Source organism: Cupressus sempervirens, chromosome 7 (assembly GCF_028749045.1).
Source record: "Cupressus sempervirens isolate cs-2001-9-10 chromosome 7, ASM2874904v1, whole genome shotgun sequence".
Taxonomy (NCBI): domain Eukaryota; kingdom Viridiplantae; phylum Streptophyta; class Pinopsida; order Cupressales; family Cupressaceae; genus Cupressus; species Cupressus sempervirens.
In genome coordinates, this window is record NC_143124.1 from 787457533 (window position 1) to 787469078 (window position 11546).

The following is an 11546-nucleotide window of genomic DNA, read 5'->3' on the forward strand; positions in this document are numbered from 1 at the left end:
ACCCAACATAATTATGGCTAAACATTGTGTCATATTATGTTTTTCATTGTTAACCAGCTTTGGTACTAATTAGAAACTGTACTTGTATAATTAGTTATTACAATTATAAATGCTGTAAATTTCCATACCGTTTAGAAGTCAAATGTAAGCAAGCTAAAAATTTGTTTGTAAATGAATAGTTGTTTTTGAATGCAAAGTTGTAAGCTCAACTGAGATTTAGAGACAGAGTAGTAAGCTAAACCAATCCAACTTTGGTAGTAAGTGTTGTCTCTGTTATTTATTTGTTGAAAATTTTTCATCATAAGCTGCAGAAGCAATTGTAACTTTTCTTGATATTCAACGGAGATAATTACTGATGGCTGATGACATTTGGCTATGGCTTTAATCAATGCATCAGAAATGCCACATAAATTGCAATAATCTAACACATTCAAAAGCTAAGAAATATAATTTAGTTTTCTAATTAGATGAAATGATCTATATACAATTATAAAACACTAATACAATCAAGCATCATGGCAGTATAACTGCTGGAAGTAGCAATAAAAAACTAGCAAAGCCTGCTGGAAAAAAAATAGCAGTAGCAAGAGATTCAATACTTATGAGGGGAAGTATTGGGATTCATCAATTAAACCCTAAATGAAACACATATTCATCGTATGATTAAGGTTATGGTACATAGGCTCTACAATATTTTCTTTTACCTTTAACATTTGCCTTCCATTAATACAAATCTAAGATGAATACTTTTTAAAGAGTAGAAAAAGCAAATATTTAGGGATACCAGTTACAAATGACTTCTTAGCCACATAAAGACCTGTCCTTATTGAATCTCAGTTATTTTATTAGTACAAATTGAAGACTTATTTTAGCGATGTTGTCACCAAATTTGTTTCAGCAATAGTCAATAACATGGATTTCTTGATGGACCATGGTATAAATGTCCCTCTTGTGATAAAACAGTGTAGTAGTGTATTTGTTATATTAAATTACTTTAAAATATGATATATAGCTATTTAAGTAAAAGATAGGTAGAACCGAATCAAACCAACTATTTGGTGAAGTGTAGACAAAAGAGAATTAGTTGGATTGTTGTTACTGGAGCTAGTTGAATAGGAGATAAGGGTCACAATGAGGAGGTTTCCCTATCCATATTGGAGGCCTTGGCCATAGAATAAGCTTATGCTTGTATCTATTTCTCTCCTTTTCTTGATCAGTAGGACACAAGAAAAGATGAGACCATAGTTAGTGAAATTTTACACTATCATGTCAGCCAAGGATGCTATAGTCACATAGATCGGCCATATGATGGTGGAAAGAAACTTTAAAATTCATGTTAAAGGGACTTGAGAGATGTGTGAAGGGAGTATTGGCAAAATATGTGAGAGAAGTTCAAAAAAAAAACTAGTGTCCCTTTGGTAAGAGAAGTTTGAAAAAAACCTAAGGGAGTATTGGCTAAACAACAAACTAATGAGTAAAATATGTGAGAGAAGTTTGAAAAAAACTAAGGGAGTATTGGCTAAACAACAAACTAATGAGAAAAATATGTGAGAAGTTCGGGAATAAAACTAAATATGTAAGAGAAGTTTGGAAAAAAACTGTGTCCCTTTGGTGAGTATTGGCTAAACAACAAACTAATGAGTAAAATATGTGAAAAAAGTACCAAAATGAAATTTTGAGTTTAAAGGATGAACTTGTTCAATTAAGGAGGGGTATTATTGTGACAACTAGTCAGGAGGAGCTTATGACATTAAGGCAAGAGGTCCTTTCCTCTAACCAATTTGTTACTTTCTCCCTGACATTGGGATGTCTTGTGTATTGCATTTTTGAGTTACATTTCTGTGATCCAATTTGAATGTTTTTTTTAATGGTAGCCAATGATTATAAATTGTGTTTCATTTATTGAAGAAAATGATGTAAATTCACGTGTTTTTGTCATTTGATCTACATGTGTGTTAGCATTGTTAGGGATGTAGTATACAAAATTTTATGCATTTTCTTTGGTCGCAGTAAAACTTCTTCAGCTTGTTTTGCTTATGAATGTTAACATTTAGTTCCAATTGTTTATATTTGTAAAGAGAATTTTTTTGTTCATCATGAGAAAAGTCAATATACATGTGATATACTTGGCATCCGTGTTTTAATTGCTTAAAAAAATATTGACGACATAAGAAATACGACCACTTGTTTATGAGAGGCTTTTTAACTATTTTCTTTTGTAGCTGTTCACCCTATGTTCTATGCTTTAATATTTTATTTTTCAATGTTTAGGAATCTATAAGTATATAATCTTCTTATACCCAACTTTCCTTGCAGGTTTTTTTTGCTTGCATTACTTTCCAAGAAAGCTTGGAGGATGAGAAAATCAAAGTTAATCTATTTTAGAATTTGGCCTTCATCTGCTTAAGTTCTGACCACAATATCATCTTTGTGGAAATGTCTCTCTTTTCATTGAGAGAGTGTAATTTAACATTCTCAGAAATTGTCATTTGACATTTTGATTAGTTCTTTCTTGTTGAGATGCTTTCTCTACACTGCCTAAAATTTGTAAATGTGGTTCTCTCTGTACTGGAAAAACTATTTATTGATGATGTTATGATGTGAGGAACGCCTAAGTCAGGTTCCAAGTTTAAAGTTGTACAAATAAATTACATTGGCATTTGGCCTGTAATCTTGGAGACTAGAAATATGCCATCATGGTGGAGGAAACCTTCTTCGAAAGAAGTGAAGAAGAAAGGAAGTAAAGATAATATATTTGATGGTTTTCAAAAATTCAAGTTTTTGTTAGATGATAAGGGAAGCTTCAAGTCTTTAGGAGGCTCTCAAAGAGACAGTCTTGATACAGCTTCTGAGAATGGGTTTGGACTCCAGGTAGACTCCAGGTCACCATCACCTTCCAACCCTATTTCATGGTGCCAGAGTTTTGCTGAGAGGCCAAATGGAAAACTGCTTCCTCTCCCATCTACAGTGCCATCAATATTGGGTCATTCAGAGTCTGGGATCAATGTGCCTCAACCATTGGGGAATATATCTGGGAGGTCATCTCCTGGTTTGCCACTTCCTTCACCTGATTTCATATTAAACAAGCTGGATGCCATAGATTTGGATGGAGGTTTATCATCGTCACCTGTTTCTAGTGTGAGTTCTGTAGTTAGTTTTGAAACTGCACATCTACAACAAGACAATGGGCCATTAAATGCAAATTGTAATCATTGTAGTTTAGACCTCTCTGGTAGAGTCCTAGCAAATGGTTTTGGTTGTTCGAGGGAAGTTCTCCTTCATAGCCCAACATAAATTATATTGGTATCTTAATCTCATTTTAGCTATTTTGTTCTCATCTTTTAACATGTATCTTATGTAATATTTTGCACTATTGTTCAAATGTGATTGAAATACACTTTTTTTGGAAGGCTATTTCCCTATACTAACACATCCTTTTGTTATGTACAAATTGAAGTGTGATGAATGTAGCACAATCTCCTAAGCTCAGGAGGAAAAATTCAGGAAAGGATCTTCTGAGACCTGGTAGTCCGCTTTCCCACCACAATAATCACTCAAACATACCCAAAAATTTTATGTTGAGTAATAGAGATGCTCCACCACATCTGCAAATTCTAGTTAATGGAATACTAGCAAGTGCACCAGAAAGTTCCATATCAAGTCCTTCAAGGAGTCCAATGCAAGCATATGTTTCTTCTGAACAATCACAAAGCAATGCTTTCTGGGCAACAAAACCTTATCCTAAGATGACTTTATTTTGGTCAGGTCATTGTTCTAGTCCTGGTTCAGGTTATAATTTAGGGCATAATTCTATGGTTGGAGATATGGCAGGACAACCCTTTTGGTAGCAGAGCAGGGGAAACCCAAAGTGTTCACCTATTTCGAGTCCGAGAATGACAAGTGGTCCAAGCTCAAGAGTTCAGAGTGGGGCTGTTACTCCTTTGCATCCTCATGCTCTTGGACCAAGTCCTGAATCCCCAACTAGCTGGTTAGAAGAAGGTCAACACCATGGGCATCGGTTGCCACTACCACCACTATCTATTTCAAACTCATCACCCTTTGCTGCTTCTGGCTCAACATCTTCCTCATCTTCTGCAGCTCCTTGAAGTCCTGGAAGGGCTGACAATCCTTTAAGCCCTAGATCACGCTGGAAGAAAGGAAAACTTTTTGGAAGGGGAACATTTGGACATGTTTATGCTGGTCTTAACAAGTATGTCTCTACTATTCAATCATTTTTGCAAACTGATTACTCATGATCTGTATAGTGTTTTGCCTATTAATTTGTTGATCACACATGTTATTGAACAATATAATTTTCTTGTTAATTGTACTAAGTCTAGCTTTATTTGGAGGGGTAGATAGGTTTGCAAAATTATCATCAATTGATTTGCATGAATTTCACAATTTGTCTGAATTTCTATCTAAAGAGATCTAACCTATCATAAAACTCAAAAGTCATTAAACATATTTGATTAATGACTGTAGTTTTCTTTCACTGCATTTCAGCCTGGAGATTCCTATAAACCTTTTTTTTCTCTCTATCTATTCAAGATTTCAAATTGATATTGTAAATGAGCATTCATAGCTATTTCATCCTCTGTTTTCCTTGATAACCCCTGCTATCCTCTGGACAAAATAGTTTGCATTGTATGATACAGGATTTTCTGCAGATAACTTCCTACCTTTTTTTTGGGCAAAATTTTGGGTCCTTAGTGTGAATGTTCCTCCATTTAACTAATTTTACAATTAATCTATTTTGAAGTTCTTATTCATGACTCATATAGTGAAGAAATTTGGAAGACAGTGAATTATCTCATTGTACCTATATATATTTAGCCTTTTAGGTAGTTATACTCTATTGTTAATGAGTCTGAGAGTTGTACACTGTGAACAACTTGAAGCTGGCCAAGTCAAAATGCAATCAAGGTTAGAAGAAGAGAAGCAAGCTAAGGTAGCACTTATGAGTAGAATCCAGAGGCTGACTAAGCTGATCTTAGTATCTACAAAGAATGCAATTCCTACAAATCTTTCAGATAGCCTTGCTAATCAACACAAACATTCTTTTGGTGAAGATGAGGTAATTATAATCTATATTCAAGCCTTGCAAATTTCAGATGCTTCAACCAATTTGACAAGTTTTTGAAAGATTTGTGTGTGTATTTTTATAGATTAGTTTTTTGAAGCAAACAATTTACAAACTTAAATCTCAATTAGAGCAGCTAGTCAAATATTAGGCTTATATTTGTTCATCTGATCAATAATGAATGACATGGATACATTTAAGTATGGCAACTTAATTAGAGTGCTCACAAGTTGTAACCAACTTGATAGGATGTTAGGAACATATGCTGCAATAAGTAGTCTACCTTTGCCAAAAGACCTATATCTACTTGTCATACCTAAATGGGAAAACTGGCATTTTAGATGCTACTTGATTATATTTTGAAGCATATCCCTCATACAATGTAGGTTTGAGGCTTTATCACATGTCACATAAGGATTCATCTTTTGGGCAAAAGATAATTGCTATAAGAATGCATCATGATTTCAAATCACTTAATTGGAGAACCCCTCAAAGACATTGCAACCATATACCAATGCATACAGACTATTCTCTCATAGAAGGATTTAAGGACTAGATAACCTATAAAAATAAATTAAGACAACAATTTTATGCCACGGTTCTCTTTATTCATGCTTGAAACCTACTTAAAAGGTTATCTATGCACAATTTTTGAGTATGCATTCTTGGTTCTTGTTTGTTACACTAACATAATTAAGATCACATCTAGATAAATTAAGAACCATTCCAAAAGCATCCTGATTTACTCACTCTTCAAGTTTAGACCTATTGATAAAAGTTTATATAATAATGTTGCCCAGGCCTTTGCCATTCCGATGTAGAGGTGTATTTTAATTCTGGCAGGTATACCAGATATCTTAAGTTCTTGATTCTTCCATCATTTCTGTAAGATATAAATATATTTGAGCCACTCCAAAGGCCTTATTCATTGCATGTTCTTCAATTTTGTGCCTATTCGCAAAGGCAACATAATGATTTTGCAGCTGGTGTATATGTTAAGATGAGGAAGCCCAATGCAGCCATTCGGGATGCTAATGCTACTATTAATGCTTGTACAACTTTTTAATAAGGCTTATGAATTTTTTTTTTCATCCTATCACTTTGTTAAGGCATTAATGCACTTCACCATTCCTTGGTTTTGCCTCCAAACCATATTAAAGTCTAGGGGAATGTGCTTTTATTACTTCAAACAATCTAATCCAATGTTTATAATAGTAGAGTTCTGTTTATTAGAATATGATACATTTTCTATTTTGGTATGTCCACATTACATACTGCATATTCTTAATATATGGTTCAATTTCTTTTTGTACTAGTCTACTTTTAATTGCTTTAAAAAAAATTAAATGACTATTGTTTGGAATTATCAAGTATAGATTAACCCAAACTTTGCCAAAGGCCATAAAGCATGAGGAATGGCAAGAGCAATGCTTGGTAATTGGGAAGAAGTTTCCAAGGATCTGCATCTAGCATCAAGTCTTGATTATGACGAGGAAATTGCAATTGTTTTAAAGAAGGTAACAAGGCATTTGTAACTGTTTTAGTTAAGGTAATGAACAAACTATACACATAGTAACAAACATTTAGAGTAACAAGTCTATAGCTTGAAGTTATTGTTCTGAAAATTTAAAGTAGGGTGAAGTTTTCTTCTAAAGTTCTAAAAAATTATATACAATTATATGTTGTGTTTATCGTATAATTTGATGCTTTGGTTTGGATATCTTGTATGTGTAAATAGTACAATGCCTATGAGCTTTTTTAGAACTCATGCAATGGTCGCATCACAATTTGTGCGAAATTGCTTGTATTTTTGGCCCTATAATGCCCTAGACGGTTTGTATTCACCAAAATGCTAGTATTGAAACCATGCAAATGCAATCAATATCATCACCCAAGCTGTTTGCATCCAAATAGTTCTATGCAAGGAATAATGATGCATTTTTGTTGAAGCAATACACACAAATTTGCTCCAAAAATCACCACTTTACCTTTAGAGTTCAAAATGCATGGTATAAAGTCATAAAGGCATGCTTTTTGAAGCACTTTGCATTTGTTTTTGTATGTAAAATTGACACTTAGTCTTCTTAGTTACTAAGAAGAGGTTTTAAATGGGAAACACACATGTATATGCATTCAAAATCAACACTTTGGAGTCTTTTATAACTAAAGTTGATAATGATGTGGTTTTCAAAACAATTTGCATGTGTAAACACATGTAAAAAGTGCCAGAATAACTTAACACTTTCTTTTTAGGAGGTTTTACATATGGTTTTTATTTTACACATGTTTAATATATGCAAGTTTATAATACACAAACAATGTGCTCTAGTAGCATTCAATTGATGGATCAAGGGTTTGTGTGATATGCATGTATAGAGATTGTTAACGGTATCTATAGTTGGGCAAAAGTTAGCAGAGTACTGATTCACCCCCAAGTATTCCCTATTTCTAACAATGACTATTTATGGTCTACTATTCAATCCTTATTTTGAATGTGCTATATGTTGAAAATGTGGAAATTAGTGATCCAAATTTGATAGAAATTATGGACACAAGCACACTTGTAGCTTGAATTTACTTAACATCAATGTATGCACATCCATGTATCTCTCCTATTGCATATCCATGTATCATCCTCTGCCATTTTAGTTTAGCTGATCTCTGGTGAAGAGAGGCAATACTCTCATCATGAAAGCCTATGTCATTAATGAAGGAAACCGGTACACAGAATACTGTTAAGGTTTTGAGAGATGATAGTGGAGGTTCCTGAAACACCGTACTGGGAAAAATGTGGCCCTGCCAAAGTTCTTGGCCAGAATGGTAATTGTGTTCTATATAAAGATGCTTAGCTTGAGAAAAATTCATTTTCTTTTGGAATATGTACACAAAAGGCTCTAATTTCTCAGGAAAACAGCATTTACTTGTAGGTTCATGGTAGTGCATTGAGCATCTAATGTTGTTACCAATAATGCCTGAGGTGTAGTTTATGGTCATCTTTCATTCGAGAGCTAAAAATAATTTTATTTTCTAAGGATTTTTTCTTTTCAAATATATCATGCCTATATATTAAGTAGTGATCTCCACCTTTCAACTCTATAGAAATCCCATAGTAAGTCTGTCAGGGTTAGGCTTCCACTTCCAAAGTAGATTTTGGAGTACAAATTTGGATCCCAGAATGGCAATGGGGTTTTACATAAAGATGCTCATGCCCAATTATTTTGATGGCTCAAGCTTTGTAAAGTCTGATTAGGAAAATACAAGAAGCCATTGGGCTCTGCTGACATGTCCATTATGGCTAAAGAGTACTTCATGGTCTTCTTTGCTTGAAAAAGATGTTATTTTTCAAAGAGGAGTTAGTTGTGTTAGAAGTTTGCTTTGTTTTTTCTTTTTTTCTTTTGTTGATTGAGGGTCTCTATTAAAAAATGAGTTGATTGTTGTTTAGATTCCTTGTTAATTTTTCTTCCATAAACATCTTGATAGAAGTTTTTGAATCTTTATATCTTGAGGTAACTTTGCTTTTGGTCTTTTTAAAATATGGTTCTTGAAATTTGTTCCCAGTTCACAATTTGATATTTTGAGTTCGATTTCACTCTTATTCTAACAAGATCTTAATAGTATGAATTAGATAATTGTTCAGTAGTTTTGCACCCATTATCTTCTCAGCATATCCTATGAACTGTTCAAAAAGGTTTATTATTCTTGGTAATAGATGTCAAAAGGCCTTTTCTTGTTATTGAAGTCGAATGGTTGGGAATGAGCTTAGTAGAGGTCAAATATCACATATGAGGCCCTCAATGCAATAAGGGATGAGGCTGGGATCATTCCCTAGGCAACTTTGGTAGAATTGGTACTTTTCAATCCTTTACTCTTAGGCCCTTAGTCTAAAAGGTAAACTTTTGTGAAATGGGTACATTTGAATCCTTAACTCTTAGGCTCTAAAGCTTAAAAGGAAAATGTTGGAATAATTGCTTTTGTTCAATCTCTCACTCTTAGCTGAAGAGATTATCTTAGACTTGTGCTTGTGAATGAGGTTGCAAAAATGACTTGGGTATGGAAAGCTCTCAATTAAGAAAACCAAAAAATGGTAATAGATGGAAAGTAACCATGCACTTGAAAATTTACTATCAACTTTTACCTCACACTTTGTAATCTATCATTATGAAAAGACTATGATAAAAAGGTTGCCAAAAAAAGCCATATGTATACACAAGATGCTAAATGAGTGGTGGAACCACAGAAACCTAAGGAAATAGCTGATAACCAATTAAGGAAGAGTGGGAATATAAAATATGTTAAAAGAATGGTAAATGTTGTAAAAAAATTTATGAAGAGGATATGAAGAGAAGAAATCATTTATTGTGCATGTATACTGAACTAAAAAGAGAAATCATCTATATCTCCATCATGTAATCTCAGTCTTTATATCCATTTTGTAATCTCAATCTTGTTAGTTTATGTTTCCATTATTTATTTTTACATTTTGTTCTAGTGTATTATTTGCAACATAGCAATCTCCTTATTATTTCCCCACCATATCATGTTTTAGTATTTTACCACTTTTCTTGTTCTTTGATTTTTCTTTTTATAATCTCCTGTTCTCTTTTAATCGGTTATCATTTATTTGCTTTGGTTTTTCTGCCCCCTTTATCATTTTTCCTCTTCATTGATGCTAATGCCAAGTATTTTTGTCAATGGGACCTTATCCCTCCATTGAAGCTAATGCCCAATTTTTTTGTCAAGGAACATTACTGTTAATGTCAATCATCAATAGTTGAAAATGGACTTTTTATGAACCACAAGATTGCGTTGAAAGAAGCTCTTGAGAATAACAACACACTTCCAATTTTACTATCAAAATTTTAGATCACGCTCATTGATGATAATGCCAAATTTGTGGTGCTATTACCTTGCCCTTCCAATGCCAGATTGATGATAATGCCAGATTTTTTAGCTGTTTAACAGCAACATTTTCAATTTTCAGGGTCTGGTATCTAAACAATGTAAATGAGAGGAAAATTAAATACAAATGTACACCAACCATTGATTAAGTTTTCAAAATACATCTCCAAGCAGTCATCAGTGAATTTGACCTATTTCGTTTACATCTAGCAAATATGAAAAGAACCAAAAAATTGTTTTTTTTTGTAGATTTGTGGTGCTATTTACCATGAGATAAGTTGGCAAAATTTGTTGATTCCCACTGAGAAAATTGTGAATTTCTTCCACTGATTTGATCCATGAGTCTCTGGCAGGAAAAATCACACCTCCAGAAAGAACTTTATGTGTTTGTAAACTATGGACCTAAATTGATATAGCTCTGTTCAAACAATCTTAGCTTCTAATCTAAACTTTTGTTCTGTACTCAATAAACTAGCTATGTGGTAGCACGTTTTATGATTAGCACTCATAGCTTTTACCAACAGATCATTAGATGTGCTGATAATTTATTTTGAGTATTTCGTTAAATTTTATATCAGTTTTTTGCTAGTGTCTTATTGAAGAATATGGCTTATCCTATTTTGTCAGAGATAATTACAAGAAAGGACTGATTAAGAAATAATTGTGTACAATATATTGAATTACCATTTTGGTCTTTGATTGTGCTATGATTCCAATCATTGATCAAGAATATTTCTTACATTCATGCTAGTGATTAAGATTTTTCTGTCATATATTTGGAACCTAAATGATAATAGTACTAAATGAATGTTTAATTTTACTGTTTAATAGGTATAAACATGGTATCTGTCCAAATGGAGCTGATTGTCGATATAGGCACCAAAAGATGCCTCGTCCACCTCCTCTTGTAAAAGAAGTTCTCCAAAAGCTTCAGCAATGGGCAACAGTGACAAATGGTTCCTACCCAAATAGATATCCTCAGCACAGGCAAAACAATTATTATCCTCAAGCAAAAAAGGTTCAGCCTTCACCTAGTGCTTCTCAAAGACTTCTAGGAAGTTCACCTTCAGGTGAAAAGCCCAAGAATCAGGAGCAGAAAAGGTCATAATGTGTACCATAGTATCAGACAAATCAGAGTCAAGGCCAGCCAGTGAACCCTTCAGCAAATGGATTCTCAAATCAACTGAATGTTGTATCTGCTGCGTTGCCACTGTCACAAGGAATTTCTAGGTTCGTTGACACGACTCAGTGCATGGTTGTTCTTCTATGGGACTATTGTATTGCAATTTAATTCCTAATTCTATGATGTATGCGTACTCAATTGTTTGTTGCCTTTCCTCAAGTGATGTTGGGGGTGTGCCATTGGAATTGGTTGTTAGAATTATATTGGTGCTCAATGTATACATTTCAGCTTTAGAAGTTCTTATATGTACCAATTTCATTTTTTGTGCTTCATTTAAATGTACATGGATACCAATCAATATGAAGATAATGTAAATTTTGTTGTTGGAGCATTCTAAGCTTTTCCTTTTAAATAATAGTTATACAGCTATCAAATCTGATG

General features: G+C 33.5%; 1 pseudogene; it reads left to right on the forward strand.

The window, feature by feature from the left end:
• Nucleotides 1–2688: 2688 nt before the first annotated feature.
• Nucleotides 2689–11090, forward strand: LOC149549708 (mitogen-activated protein kinase kinase kinase YODA-like; annotated as a pseudogene).
• The last annotated feature ends 456 nt before the right edge of the window (nt 11091–11546 follow it).